This window comes from Schistocerca americana, chromosome 10, assembly GCF_021461395.2.
Source record: "Schistocerca americana isolate TAMUIC-IGC-003095 chromosome 10, iqSchAmer2.1, whole genome shotgun sequence".
Taxonomy (NCBI): Eukaryota; Metazoa; Arthropoda; class Insecta; order Orthoptera; family Acrididae; genus Schistocerca; species Schistocerca americana.
In genome coordinates, this window is record NC_060128.1 from 181,407,905 (window position 1) to 181,423,106 (window position 15,202).

Below are 15,202 nucleotides of genomic sequence, written 5' to 3' on the forward strand. Positions count from 1 at the left end.
GTATTATATCGCTCAGGCTGCGCCATCGCTCCCCACGACCGGCCCAGCCAATACGATACACCAGACTGCTAGCTAGCAACTACTTACTCCTACTGCTACACAGTTCCTACTGCCGTCAACACTGCTCTCTGGTCTGAGATTCTCTTATAGCTTACATATCGCAGGCAGAGCGTGAGCAATACATCGAAATTACATCTGCTCAAGTGCGGTAGCAACAAATTCTTTAATCATGGACCTCTTACAGGGTGTACAAGCCCTCACAGTAAGGTGCCATAAGGCCGCCGCATTGAACGGAGATAATTTTAAAAAAATAGTGTTCTGTAGCTAGAAGAGTGGGGAATAATATGCTGTATTGGACTCCTGTTTAAAACCAAACTGTTTTAAGAAAAAAAATGTGTTGCTTTACTTATTGAACACCCCTCACAATTTACAGGGTCAGTCACGAGGTTTTCCCCCGGTTGCTGGAGGTTATTCCTTAGGTTATTGGGAACGCAGAATGTAAATACAGGAATGTGATGAGACCCATAATTAAGGAGCTACAACAGAGTTCCGAAACACGCCACGGTGTATGGAGCACTACACTTGTGTTCAGAGGAAACACGATCAGTCTTAGGTAGACAGGTGCAGCGAGTGGTACGTCTCCGTAACAACCACGTTGTTGTTACTGCAGTAACTGTTTACTGTTATTGTCTCCTGTGTACAGTACACTTTGCGACGCCGTACAAGTTTTCAGCGCAGGAGTATGGAGAGATGGTGAACATTTTGGGCTACTGTGATGTTAGTGCGAAAGCTGCTGTTGCCGAATATCTCCGTCGGTAGGACTCCGAGTGCCAAAACATTTAGTGGAACATTGCCAGAAACTGGTACTCCTCCTAGTATTGGTATTCACTTCCAAAGACACCGTGACGTTCAAGAAGAGGAAAACGTTCTTAATTCAGTATAGCGCAGTCCTCGTTCAAGTACAAGACGGCTTGCTACTCGATTGTACGTTTCAAAACCTAAGCTATGTAGGATTCTTCATGAGAATGGACTGTATCCTTTTCATGTGCAGAAAGTTCACCATTTAAAGCCACATGATTGTGCCAACCGTTTGCACTTTTGTAACTGGTTAAATGGAAATCGGCAGCTCTATCGCTTCATAATGTTCAGTGATGAGGCAACCTGTACAAGAGATGGCACCAACAACATGCGTAACATGCATGTCTGGGCAGACGAAAGAAAATCCCGATGTCACGGTAGTACCTGAATTTCAACGCTGAATTGCTGTAAATGTCTGGTGTGGTGTTGCGTGTGACAGTTTATTCTCACGGGAAATTTAAATGGTCAGACGTACGGTAACTTTTGTCGAGAAGACTTACCGCACCGTCTTGAAGATGTTCCTCTGGAAACAAGACGCCTCATGTGCGTCCCACATGCCGGGGCACCTGCGCACTTCCACCGTGTGGTAACAGCTTATCTTAGTCAGCAACTCCCACATCGATGGACAGGTCGCGGGGGCCCTATCAACTTGCCTGCCAGATGGCCAGATTTAACACCCCTAGTTTACTGCATCTGGGGGTGCATGAAAGACATTGCGTACAAAGTTGAGGTGGAAACAAGAGAAAAATTGATACAACGCATTTTCGATGCCGTAACGTCAGTAAGGAACGAGCATGTGAAATCACGAAATGGTACTCGCGCGGTTCACCCCCGTGCGAATCTTTGCCTTCAAATGCAGGGAGGATATTTTTAACCCTTTCTTTAAATCCAAGGCAAAGGCCTTGCTGCAGTGGTCACACCGGTTCCCGTGAGATCACCGAAGTTAAGCGCTGTCGGGCGTGGTCGGCACTTGGATGGGTGACCATCCAGGCCGCCATACGCTGTTGCCATTTTTCGGGGTGCACTCAGCCTCGTGGTGCCAATTGAGGAGCTACTCGACCGAATAGTAGCGGCTTCGGTCAAGAATGCCATCATAACGACCGGGAGAGCGGTGTGCTGACCCCACGCCCCTCCTATCCGCATCCTCCAGAAGGATGACACGGCGGTCAGATGATTCCGGTAGGCCACTCGTGGCCTGACGACGGAGTGCTTTAAATCCACTCTGAATGCAAGAGAGTGCTACAAAATAGCTTATTATGTGCATTTTTGATAGTGAAACCCTACAATAAAAATTTTTGCTGCATTTTCCTGAGCTTTTCAATTACTGTAGCTCCTTAATTATGGAACTGATCCCATTACCTTATTTGCGTTATTTGTTCCACCCTGTAGAATGCTTCTCAGTTGACAGTGCGAGGATGGTTTCAGTTTTGGTTGAGGAATCTGGAAGAGAAAGGCGGATGGAAATTGGACCTCCTTGTGGCCTCACCAGTTGGACACCTCGCCCAGACTCCTCACCCACCACGCGCCGCGGTCAGCAACAACGCCTCGACAGGCACGCTTTGGTGGCGCTGTCAGCGTCTAATCAGAGCTGATAATCGCGCGTCGCGTGAGGTGCTCCTCCAGAGCAGATAAGATGGCGGGAGGTGTACCTCTCCAACTGATAAGACGGCACGTACAGTCAGAATCAGTGGACATCGTTTGCGTAAGTGTCCGTCAGGTTGAAGTGGCACCAGAGATTGACAGAGAGGGGGCGCGGAGGGGGGAGAGGGGAGGAGGGGGGAGGCGGTAGCATTTGGGGGCAGGTGCCGAGGGCTCCAGCACAAGGCCAACGGCGGCGCCACAGATAACCCGTGGGCCGGCCACAGTCTCGCAGACACCGGTCTGGGCTACAGCTGGTCCAGTGTCACTACTCTGCTCTCCGGGGAATCCAGCGTCTCTGCAGGTGAGCCTCCAAACACCACGACACACCCCCGGCTCGCTCTGTTCGGCCCTTGACATTGTGCCGTACACAACAGCTCCTAAGCTGATGGCGTGTTCTTTGACTTGTGGGTGGCGTTCGGCGAAATTCCACACTCTACACCTGCTTCTACGTGGCTACTGTGCAAATCACACCTGACAGTGGGTTCATCGAACCTCCTTCACAATAAGTTTGTGTACGTCCATCCCTGTGTCGAGAGGTGTGCGGGGTTACGGTCGTTCACTATTGTAAGAAAGTGAAACACCTACAGCCTTCCTAATACTGTCATTGTGTAGCTACCTGTTTTGGCGGTTCGATGCACCATCTTGAAGCCTTAGTTTATCATGAAGAGATAATCACGATCCATATTACGATGCATCACTGGCCAACAACTGGTTTACGGAGACTAGCTTTAACTGTGATGTCGTCTCTCGAACAATCACTGTCAACTGAGTACGAAGCTCGTGGTCTAGTGGCTAGCGTTGCCGCCTCCGGATCACGGGGTCCCGGGTTCGATTCCCGGCCTGGTTAGGGATTTGACTCTACCCTGGGTATTTGTGTTGTCCTCATCATTTCACCACCATCGTCATCATTTGTGGCAGTGGCTACAGTGTCTATCAGCCCTACCACAACAAAGGTCAAAAATTAATTATGATTTGTAGTGTTGCTCACGCTGCTAAATATTGCATTTTCGGACAACAACAAAGTTATATTATGTGGCAGGTGTCATTAGAGGACAGTTATTAAAGTCATTTCATGAAATAATGGATAAACTAGGCACTCATCTTTTCGTGTTTCCCACGCTGGTCTCGTTGTGAACTCATGTCTCAATCGTCGAAAATCTAGATGGCGATGATTCCAAACTCGGATGCAAAGAGGCCTAGGTGTTATTCTGCGATATTCAAAAGTTTTATAGATGTGTTTAATAAACCATTCTTGAAGATCAAACTTTCGCAAGTTAGCACAGTGGTGATGTTAAAAAGTAATCAACACTCCGAATTTAAGTTACGTCTCTTTTTTATTACTTTTGTTGCAATATCACGTAACTAACAAAACATCACTTCACAATATAAAACATAGTTGAAAATATCTTCCTCACTGTTAAAGTTCACATTTTATAAACTGACTACAATTTGCGTCTTTTCAACATGACGACCAAGACTTGACTCTCTAATAACCGCTTACGAGCCCAACAATGAAAGTTTCAAGTACGACAAAGATCATAGTGACAAAAGAAAGAATTCTCATAAGAATAATATCATTGCAATATAAACATATCGATGTATCGAAGTACCTCTACATTAATGAAATCAAATCTGAATGTTGTCTCAGAAATATGTTAACTATTTTACAGGAACACAGTAGAATATTGCTGGTATCGAGAGGTTGAGGTGAGTTGCCGTAATGGTTAGGTAATTCAAGTACCATTACCGTACGTAGCTCGTGGTCTTGTGGCTAGCGTTGCCGCCTCTGGATCATGGGGTCCCGTGTTCGATTCCCGGCATGGTTGGGGAGTTATCTCTACTCGAGGACTGGGTATCTGTGTTGTCCTCATCATTTCATCACCATCATCATCATTTGTGGCAGTGGCTACAGTGGACAGTGAAAAAATTGGACTGTGTAACAATTTGGACTTTGTATGGGCTCTGATGAACGCGCAGTTGAGCGCTCCACAAACTAAACATCAGCATCGCTGTAACTGAGTAGGTCAACTGTCAACTGGCTGTAGGTGTTTCACTTTATAACAACCTTCACAATAATTCTGTCATTCCACTCTTGAACAGCGCGCGGGGGAAACGAACACCTCTATCTTTCCGTGCGAACTCTGATTTCCCTTACTTTATTAAGATGAACGTCTCTCCCTATCTAGGTCGGTGTCAACAAAATATTTTTGCATTCGGAGGAGAAAGTTGGTGGCTCACATTTAGTGAGAAGTTCCCGCCGCCTCTGTTTCAATTATGTACATCCCAAATCCTGTTTCATGTCCGTCACACTCTCTCCCCTATTTCTCGATAATACAAAACGTGCTGCCCAACTTTGAACTTTCTGGATGTACTATGTTCACCCTATATCGTAAAGGTCCCACTTCGCGCAGCAGTACTCCAAAAGAAGACGTAGTCTCAGCGGTCTCTTTAGTAGATCTGTTGCATCTTCCAAGTGTTCGGCAAGTAAAACGAAGTGTTTGGTTCGCCTTTCCCACGACATGAATTACGTTTTCTTTCCAATTTAAGTTGTTCGTAATAATAATTCCTAGGTATTTAGTGGTATTCACGCCTTTAGTTTTGATAGATTTATCGTGTAACTGTAGTTTAACGGATTCCATTTAGCACTCATGTGGATGATCTCACACTTTTCATTAATTAGAGTCAATTGCCAATTTTCGCACTGTATAGGTATGTTATCTATATCGTTTTGCAAATTGTTTTGAACTTCTGATGATTTCACTAAACGATGCATGACAGTATTATCTGAAAACAGCCTAAGATGGCTGCTACGATTGTCTCCTAAATCGTTTATCCAGATAAGGAACAACAGAGGGCCTACAAAAAAAAAAAAAAAAAAAAAAAGGTTCAAATGGCTCTGAGCACTATGGGACTTAACATCTGAGGTCATCAGTCCCCTACAATTTAGAACTACTTAAACCTAACTAACCTAAGAACTTCACACACATCCATGCCCGAGGCAGGATTCGAACCTGCGCCCGTAGCGGTTGCCCGGTTCCAGTCTGAAGCGCCTAGAACCGCTCGGCCACTCCGGCCGACTAGAGGGCCTACAACACTACTTTCGGGATCGGTAGAAATCACTTTTGTTTTACTCGATCTGTTACCTCTCCGGCAGGTAATTCCATAACTGAGACGATGTGCCATAAGAACGCAATTTCATTACAAGCCGCTTCTGACATACTGTGTCGAAACCCTTCTGGAAATCAAGAAATACGGAATCAATTAGTTTTCGGCAGCACTCTGCACCTCGTGTGAATATAAGAGCTAGCTGTGTTTCACAAAAGCGATGTTTTCTAAATCCGTGTTGGCTTTGTGTCAATGGACCGTTCTCTCGTTTAGTGAGCAATATGCCAGGTTAGCGAGTATCGGGCCGGACTTGTGACTGGATTCGGGACCTCCCTGAGAACCCCACGCATCATTCCTAAACAAACCAAATACAGGCAGATCTAATTTTTGGAGTACCCCAAGGCACCATTCTAGACCATTCATTGTTTACATTAAGATAGGAGGCACTGATAGCGTTCCTGCTTCTAATTTCGTGTCCCTTTCCGCCCCCAGTAGCTGAGTGGTCAACGCGACAGACTGTGAATCCAAAGGCCCCGAGCTCGATTCCCGGCTGGGTCGGAGATTTTCTCCGCTCAAGGACTGGGTGTTGTGTTGTCCTAAGCTTCGTCATTTCATCCCCATCGACGCGCAAGTCGCCGAAGTGGCGTCAAGTCGAAAGACTTGCACCAGGCGAGCGGTCTACCAAACTGGAGGCCTTGGTCACATGACATGATTATCATTTCGAGTCCCTAGGAATTTCTGGTTTTCACAATTGGTAACGAATACTTAGCTGCGAGGACTTTCGTGACCGCAGTCCATTGTTCTGTTGAGAGAGTCTGTCGTGTCCAGCACGTTTAGCTTCCGTGTCGCTGGGACTTTCCTGCTTTAGGTTTTCCCTAAATCGCTTCAGGCAAATGCTGAGGTGGTTCCTTCGAAATGGCACGCCCGACTTCCATAATCCAATGGGAGCGGTGACCTCTCTGTTTGGGCCACTCCCCCAAATAAAACGACCAACCTTCCTTCCCTGAGGTAAGTTACTGCAGTAGTCAAATTAAGTCTGCTATTTCCAGTGTGAGCACTGATTTGTTTTCAAATAGAGTGGTATTCACTTCAGCCGATATGTAATCGCTAAAGTCAAAGGTCCGGTCTATATTACAGTAGCGGTCAGTACAATTAACCTGGGGATTTTCGTAATTTCGTCCACCTCGCAGTTCCTATTTTCGTCACGAATATAAAATTTTGAACAGTTACTGAACACTGACTTGTTTATTTTAAAGGTTATTTTACCTTTCTCATACGGGGAAACGCAAGCGGAGAGAACAAGAAACGCTTGGTTTTTTTGTGACGAAAGATGCTATTCATATGTACTGTCATACAAATTCGTACTGGACACACGTTTAAAAGGCTGAAAATGGCTTCAAAACATTGTTCATTCACGGCCTTCAAGCGATTTGTAGTAGTGACAGTGTTTGGCAATGTTAGAATGGAAAACAACATTTAAATTAATTGTATCGTTGCAAACTTTTGTGACAGACGAAATTACGAGCATTTTTTTAATTTCTCTTTTTGAAACGTTAACGTTTGCGTCAAATACTGACTTTAGTATGTTATAACAATTTAACTTGCCTTCAAGTAGATAATAAATTTATATAGATACACTATGTGATCAAAAGTATCCGGACAGCTTGCTGAAAATGTCTTAAAAGTTCGTGACGCCCTCCATCGGTAATGCTGGAAGTCAATATGGTGTTGGCCCACCCTTAGCCTCGATGACAGCTTCCACTCTCGCAGGCATACGTTCAATCAGGTGCTGGAAGGTTTCTTGCGGAATGGCAGCCCATTCTTCACGGAGTGCTGCAGTGAGCAGAGGTGTCGATGTTGGTCGGTGAGGCCTGGCACGAGGTCGGCGTTCCAACCATCCCAAACGTGTTCCAAAGGTTTCAGGCCAGGTCTCTGTGCAGGCCAGTCCATTACAGGTATGTTATTGTCGTGTAACCTCTCCACCACAGGCCGTGCATTATGAACAGGTGCTCGATCATTTTGAAAGATGCAGTCGTTATCCCCAAATTGCTCTTCAACACAGTGAAACAAGAAAGTGCTTAAATCATCAATGTACGCCTGTGCTGTGATAGTGCCACGCAGAACAACAAGGGGTGCAAGCCCCCTCCATGAAAAACACGACCACACCATAACATCACCGCCTCCGAATATTACTGTTGGCACTACACACGCTGGCAGATGACGCTCACCGGGCATTCGCCATACCCACACCCCGTCATCGTATCGCCACATTGTGTACAGTGATTCGTTACTCTACAAAACGTTTTTAGACTGTCCAATGGTCCAGTGTTTACGCTCCTTACACCAACCGAGGTGTTTTTTGGCATTTACCGGCGTGATTCAAATGGTTGAAATGGCTCTGAGCACTATGGGACTTAACATCTGTGGTCATCAGTCCCCTAGAACTTAGAACTACTTGAAGCTAACTAACCAAAGGACATCACACACGTACATGCCCGAGGCAGGATTCGAATCCGCGGCCGTAGCGGTCACGCGGTTCCAGACTGAAGCGCCTTGAACCGCACGGCCACACCGGCCGGCTTACCGGCGTGATGTGTGGCTTATGAGCAGCCCCTTGACCATGAAATCCAAGTTTTCTCACCTCCCGCCTAACTGTCGTAGTACTTGCATTGGATACTGAAGCAGTTTGCAATTCCTGTGTGATGGTCTGGATAGATGTCTGCCTATTACACATTACGACCCTCTTCAACTGTCGGCTCTCTTTCTCAGTCAACAGACGAGGCCAGCCTGTACCCTTTTGTGCTGTACGCGTCCCTTTACGTTCCACCTTCACTATCACATCGGAAACAGTGGACCTAGGGATGTTTAGGTGTGTGGAAATCTCGCGGCTCTGAGAGATGATTTGTATTCATACACTCCTGGAAATTGAAATAAGAACACCGTGAATTCATTGTCCCAGGAAGGGGAAACTTTATTGACATATTCCTGGGGTCAGATACATCACATGATCACACTGACAGAACCACAGGCACATAGACACAGGCAACAGAGCATGCACAATGTCGGCACTAGTACAGTGTATATCCACCTTTCGCAGCAATGCAGGCTGCTATTCTCCCATGGAGACGATCGTAGAGATGCTGGATGTAGTCCTGTGGAACGGCTTGCCATGCCATTTCCACCTGGCGCCTCAGTTGGACCAGCGTTCGTGCTGGACGTGCAGACCGCGTGAGACGACGCTTCATCCAGTCCCAAACATGCTCAATGGGGGACAGATCCGGAGATCTTGCTGGCCAGGGTAGTTGACTTACACCTTCTAGAGCACGTTGGGTGGCACGGGATACATGCGGACGTGCATTGTCCTGTTGGAACAGCAAGTTCCCTTGCCGGTCTAGGAATGGTAGAACGATGGGTTCGATGACGGTTTGGATGTACCGTGCACTATTCAGTGTCCCCTCGACGATCACCAGTGGTGTACGGCCAGTGTAGGAGATCGCTCCCCACACCATGATGCCGGGTGTTGGCCCTGTGTGCCTCGGTCGTATGCAGTCCTGATTGTGGCGCTCACCTGCACGGCGCCAAACACGCATACGACCATCATTGGCACCAAGGCAGAAGCGACTCTCATCGCTGAAGACGACCCGTCTCCATTCGTCCCTCCATTCACGCCTGTCGCGACACCACTGGAGGCGGGCTGCACGATGTTGGGGCGTGAGCGGAAGACGGCCTAACGGTGTGCGGGACCGTAGCCCAGCTTCATGGAGACGGTTGCGAATGGTCCTAGCCGATACCCCAGGAGCAACAGTGTCCCTAATTTGCTGGGAAGTGGCGGTGCGGTCCCCTACGGCACTGCGTAGGATCCTACGGTCTTGGCGTGCATCCGTGCGTCGCTGCGGTCCGGTCCCAGGTCGACGGGCACGTGCACCTTCCGCCGACCACTGGCGACAACATCGATGTACTGTGGAGACCTCACGCCCCACGTGTTGAGCAATTCGGCGGTACGTCCACCCGGCCTCCCGCATGCCCACTATACGCCCTCGCTCAAAGTCCGTCAACTGCACATACGGTTCACGTCCACGCTGTCGCGGCATGCTACCAGTGTTAAAGACTGCGATGGAGCCCCGTATGCCACGGCAAACTGGCTGACACTGACGGCGGCGGTGCACAAATGCTGCGCAGCTAGCGCCATTCGACGGCCAACACCGCGGTTCCTGGTGTGTCCGCTGTGCCGTGCGTGTGATCATTGCTTGTACAGCCATCTCGCAGTGTCCGGAGCAAGTATGGTGGGTCTGACACACCGGTGTCAATGTGTTCTTTTTTCCATTTCCAGGAGTGTATTTCCTTCCAGTCGCATAGGAGTGATGCAACTAGCGCCACTAGGCGGATGCAAATGAAGTTTGCTTCGAATACGGACTCTTAACGGTCGTGAGCGTTAGTTACCTTTGAGACTGGACGTGGTGACCTGGTTTTAGTCAAGAATGCTTTGAAGCCACAACGAGGTTGTGTAACAGGGCTACGAGAGACTCAGTATTCCTTCTACAATGCTGCAGAAAGACTTGGCAGGGATGTAGCCACTGTACATGATTACTGGCAGCGGTGGTGACGAAAATGTACCGTGGCAAGAAGACGGGGCTCCGGACGCACAGGTGGCATTATCGCGAGGCAAGACCATCGTGTTAGACATATGGCTCTGGCGCATCGTATTGCATCTGCAGCAGCAATTTGAGCAGCAGTTGGCACCACACTGTTACAAATCGGTTACTTCAAGAACAGCTTCGAGCCATACGCCCTTTAGCGTACATTCCACTGACCCAAAACACCCCCCATTTGCGACTTCAGTGGTCTCAAGCGAGAGCTAACTGGAGGGTACGGTGGAGATCTGTTATGTTTTATGATGAAAGCTGCTTCTGCCTCAGTACCAGTGATGGCCGTGTGTTGGTTAGAAGGAGGCGAGTTCAGGGCCTGCAGCCAACCTGACTGCATGGCACACACACTGGACCTACACCTGGAGGCGCGATTTCGTATAACAGCAGGAGCACTCTCGAGTGATTATCCCATGCACCCTGAATGCAAATTTGCTCATTAATCTGGTGATTCGACAGGTTGTGCTGCCATTCGTGAACAGCATTCCAGTGGGTGTTTTCCAACAGGATAACACTCGTCTACATAACGCTGCTGTAACCCAACGTACGTGTCGACATATTGCCTTGGCCTACTCGATCACCAGATCTGTCTCCAATCGAGCACATATGGGACCTTATTAGACTACAGCTCCAGCGTCGTCCACAAACACCATTAACCGTCTTAGTATTGACTAACCGCAAAGGACATGCAACTTCTTCCCACAAACTGGCATCCGGCATCTGCACACCACGCTCGTTTTCATGCTTGCATTCAATATTCTGGCGATCACACCAGTTGTTAACATACCAGTACTTCGCATATGCTATGGTTTATCTTCGAGCTTACGTTAACCTGTGATCTTTCAATGTTAATCACTTAAATGCGTTACCTAGACAAATGTATTCCTGAGATTTCATTACTCTGTAGTAATTATTTTTTCGCTGCTGGGATTTTTTTCCCATGAGTGTAAATGGTGGCACTTTAAGTTTTAATACTAAACTCGACTCTTCGTTCGTGAGAACTCGATATCGCGGCGTGATAACGAGCACGCGAAACCGATGTGCGCAAATCGAAGGTTCAAGTGCCAGATTTCAGTTTCCAAGGTGAGCGCCAGCGATAAAACCGGCGTCTAAGACGCTGCTGCCCTCTGCCGCAATCCGGTGTCGGCCACCACGACTTTTCCTGGGCGCATATATATATATATGGACAGAAGAAATAAGAGACGAACAAAGGGAAAGAATGAGAAATTACTGGAAAGAAATAAAAGAGAAAAGAAAGCATACTTAAGTTATTTCGTGGGCTTCTTAGTAGGTGAAACCAGTGTGTATATATATATATATATATATATATATATATATATATATATATATAGGCCAACTAAGAAAATCAAAGGAAGAGAAGAGTGTATGTACAGATAAAAACAAGATAACAAAAAGAATTTAACAAACCAGTATATATATATATATATATATATATATATATATATATATGTGTGTGTGTGTGTACAGATATATGTACAGATATATATATCTGCAGAAAGACTTGGCAGATATATATATATATATATATATATATATATATATATATATATATATATATATATATGCACTGGTTTGTTAAATTCTTTTTGTTATCTTGTTTTTATCTGTACACAGAGCGTAACTCTTCCTTTGATTTTCTTAGCAGGCCAAAAATATATATATATATATATATATATATATATATATATATATATTGGTTTGGCCTACTAAGAGCCCACGTAATAACTTAAGTATGCTTTCCTTTCTCCTTCCTTTCTTTCCAGTAATTTCTCATTCTTTCCCATTGTTCCTCTTATATCTTCTGTCCATATTGCACCTGTCGTTTCCTTTGATTTCTCCTGGAAACCCTTGAAACATTTTACTATTCCTCTAGACCTTTATCTTTCTCCTCTTTCTTCCTCAGTTATTTCCATTTCCTTCAGGCCTGCTTTAACTTCTTTTATCCACGTCATTGATGATTTGGGTTCCTGTCAAACAAATTAAAAATTCTTTTTGTTATCTTGTTTTTATCCGTACATAGAGTGTACCTCTTCTCTTTCTCATCGTGTCTGATATCAGCTCCATTTTTTAATAAACTACTTTATTGCTTCTTAACTTCCATTTCATATTCTCATATTTTGGCCCCGAAGATTTTCCTTTCCTTCTTTTCTATTTCACCTGATTGTTTGGCTGTATTTAATGAAAGGCTTTCTGATGCATAAAGGCATTCTAGTATAATGACAGTATTGTAGTGCCGAAGTCTTGCATTTATAGAAATAGATTTCTTGTTATACAGGTTTTTTTTCCTTGCCCTTGCTACGTTAGCTTCTTCGTCTAAAACATTTATTTGTACTATTTCACCTAGATATTTAAATTTTGTAGCCTTTTTTATTCTGCCATATATACTAATAATAAATCTGTGAAAGTGTCCTGTTTGAACCGGCTTCTCCAAAACTACTAGACGAATGTTCGTAGAAGTTTCGCAGGTTGAGGGCACCGTGTAAGCTTTAGTTAATAAAAATCGAGTCGCGGAAAAAAATCCCGTCGTTTAAAGTTTTCGCATCAGTCTCTTTGCCTGTTAGAGCACGATAATATCTTCCATGGTGTTTTCATAGGGAACATGAACATAGCTTGTTCACAGTATAGACTTTATTTCATAAAACCGGATCACGAAAGAAAAAGGTATCGTGATTAAAACTTTTCCTATATGTCTGTGTGTTTCAGCACCCTAATCTATTTCATGGTGTTTTCACAAGTAACTCGAGCATAATCTTGGAACACCGTATAGGCTCTTTGTCGCTGACAACACACACAAAATACTGAAAGGAAAAAAGTTTGTGGCTCAATAAACTTTCATTATTGATGCAGTAAAACTTGAGCATCAGCTATAACGTTACTAGTAACTCTACTGGAAACACAGATTACAGACAGTATCCACAAATGCCACTGAATGCAACTGCAAAATTATATCCCTGTACGACACACATTTCGGGAAATATGGTGTCACAAAGACTGAATTGCGTGAAAAGCTACTTTTTGCTTAATAGGGGACGTATGAGAAAATACATGGGTACGTATAAGATAGTGTAGCTTTTGCTATTTGAGAGATAAGTGAACCAAATTGTGCACATATTGTCACTATGTTATTTGATATAATGCAGAGTTTCTTCATGTTTCTTTTGGTTCGAATAATATGATTAAATCGTTTGTGGATACTTTTAGAAAACATAGTATCACATGACGAACATTTTCTCAAAGATTACTTTCCTAATCCCTTTCACAATGTGGCAGGTTATTCTTAGTAAACTGATAAAGAAATCTGTGCACCAGTTTCTTTAATATCAGTCTTAAGACACTCGTAATGATTTTTTAAACTTGTGTTTATGATACTCAAGAATTTTTCCCAAAAAGATTTAATTAAATTTGGCAGTAATGTACTTAGAAATATTTCGCACCGCAGGAAGTCGAGTTACAGCGTATACGACTGTACAAATTTCACCTTTTTCTCTACAGTGATCCAGTAGAACATGTTCCATATATACTCAAAAATGAAAACTGAGGGAAAGGCAAAAAGGAGCTTTTATTAGCATTTATGCCAGAAACATGTATCTTAATGCTGGCCATAACCATTCATCTGGTCTTCTGGATCTTCATGTAGCTCTTTTCTTCTGGTCTGATCCTTCTGGAGTCCCTTATGTCTACATCCTTCACTGACAGTTCAGAATTATCAATGCTGGTACTATCAGTCTTCTTCAATAGTATTTCAGTGAAGCAAACTGCATCAAATCCATACTGGTCCTGATTATTCCATTGTCGACGTCATTGAACACCAGACAAGCGTAATATGAGGAAATATTCATATTAGCAGATGAGCAATATCTTTTGTTTGGGCATTTCTTCTAAATGGCGTTATTAAAGCTTTGCTTCGGGTTCTGTGTTCCAACGTATGTGTTTTCCTTTAATAAACGAATCGCGAACAGGTTCACAGCCTTATATATTCTTCAGGTGTTTGACGACAGGAAACAATAAAAGTAGAAGTGCGGGCGTAACACTGGGCATTGGTTGAAACAATATGGCTCACATTATTTATAGCACGAAGTAAAATTTGAAAACTGGAGGCAATGTTTTTAGCATGATACAGAACTATCATTTCACCACTTTTACGTACATTTCTCTTTACAAGGAGGATAAATACTCATCGACTGTTTGACAATGAGAGAACTTAGCGACTTCCACCAAACTTGAAACACAACTTCAAACGTTTTCTTAACTTTTTTCGGTGTTTTATACACGGGAGTTTGAGTCATGAAGGAATCGAGGGCGAGGGGTTACTGGCATCACTAAATTGGATCTTGCACGAAATCTCTACTCAACCGCGAGATAGCAAAACTAGAAACGTGTTCCACCAAGCTAACATAGCACACTGTGGTCAGTTGTGGGAGCCAATCTGCTTTGGTCTTACAATCGTGTCTTGTCCTGTCGGGACTACAGTAAATACTTGTGCGGAAATTATCCGCGACGTAAATCTGCACTTTGGTGCCAACTGTGATAGCACATTATATCCCAGACAGCTCAACTGTGTACTCACTGTTTCACAGTGACAAGACCTTGCCCCCTCTCAAGTGTTTACATTTCAAAGGAGACACACAAACATCTCTCGTCTTCCTACTGTATTATCTCCAACTACAAGGTAAACAATAACTACATGTGCTCTGTTATTGTGAATAATCCCAAACCGGCTGTGCAAAAATATGTTTCGTCAGGAACGGCAACAAAGAAAATATAACCCTTGAAAGGACATTGTAAATAATGTCCCGCTTAAAACGTTTACTGATGATTACAACAGCTGTTTCGGAAGAGCGAAAGAGTGGATTCACATGCCGGAGATGGCTAAAGACAGCATCTCTGACCAAAGTCTGATCTAGCATAAACATAAAGCTTCTTTGGTGTCAACT

The 15,202-nt window shown here is 44.6% G+C and overlaps 1 protein-coding gene across 1 annotated transcript in view; it reads left to right on the plus strand.

Moving 5' to 3' along the window:
* The first annotated feature begins 2,689 nt into the window (after nucleotides 1-2,689).
* Nucleotides 2,690-15,202, plus strand: part of LOC124552369 (flocculation protein FLO11-like) — a 106,613-nt gene continuing 94,100 nt past the window's right edge. Inside the window, exon 1 of the mRNA XM_047126634.1 lies at nucleotides 2,690-2,800. The gene's annotated coding sequence lies outside the window, so the exon portion shown is untranslated. The remainder of the gene's footprint in view (nucleotides 2,801-15,202) is intronic.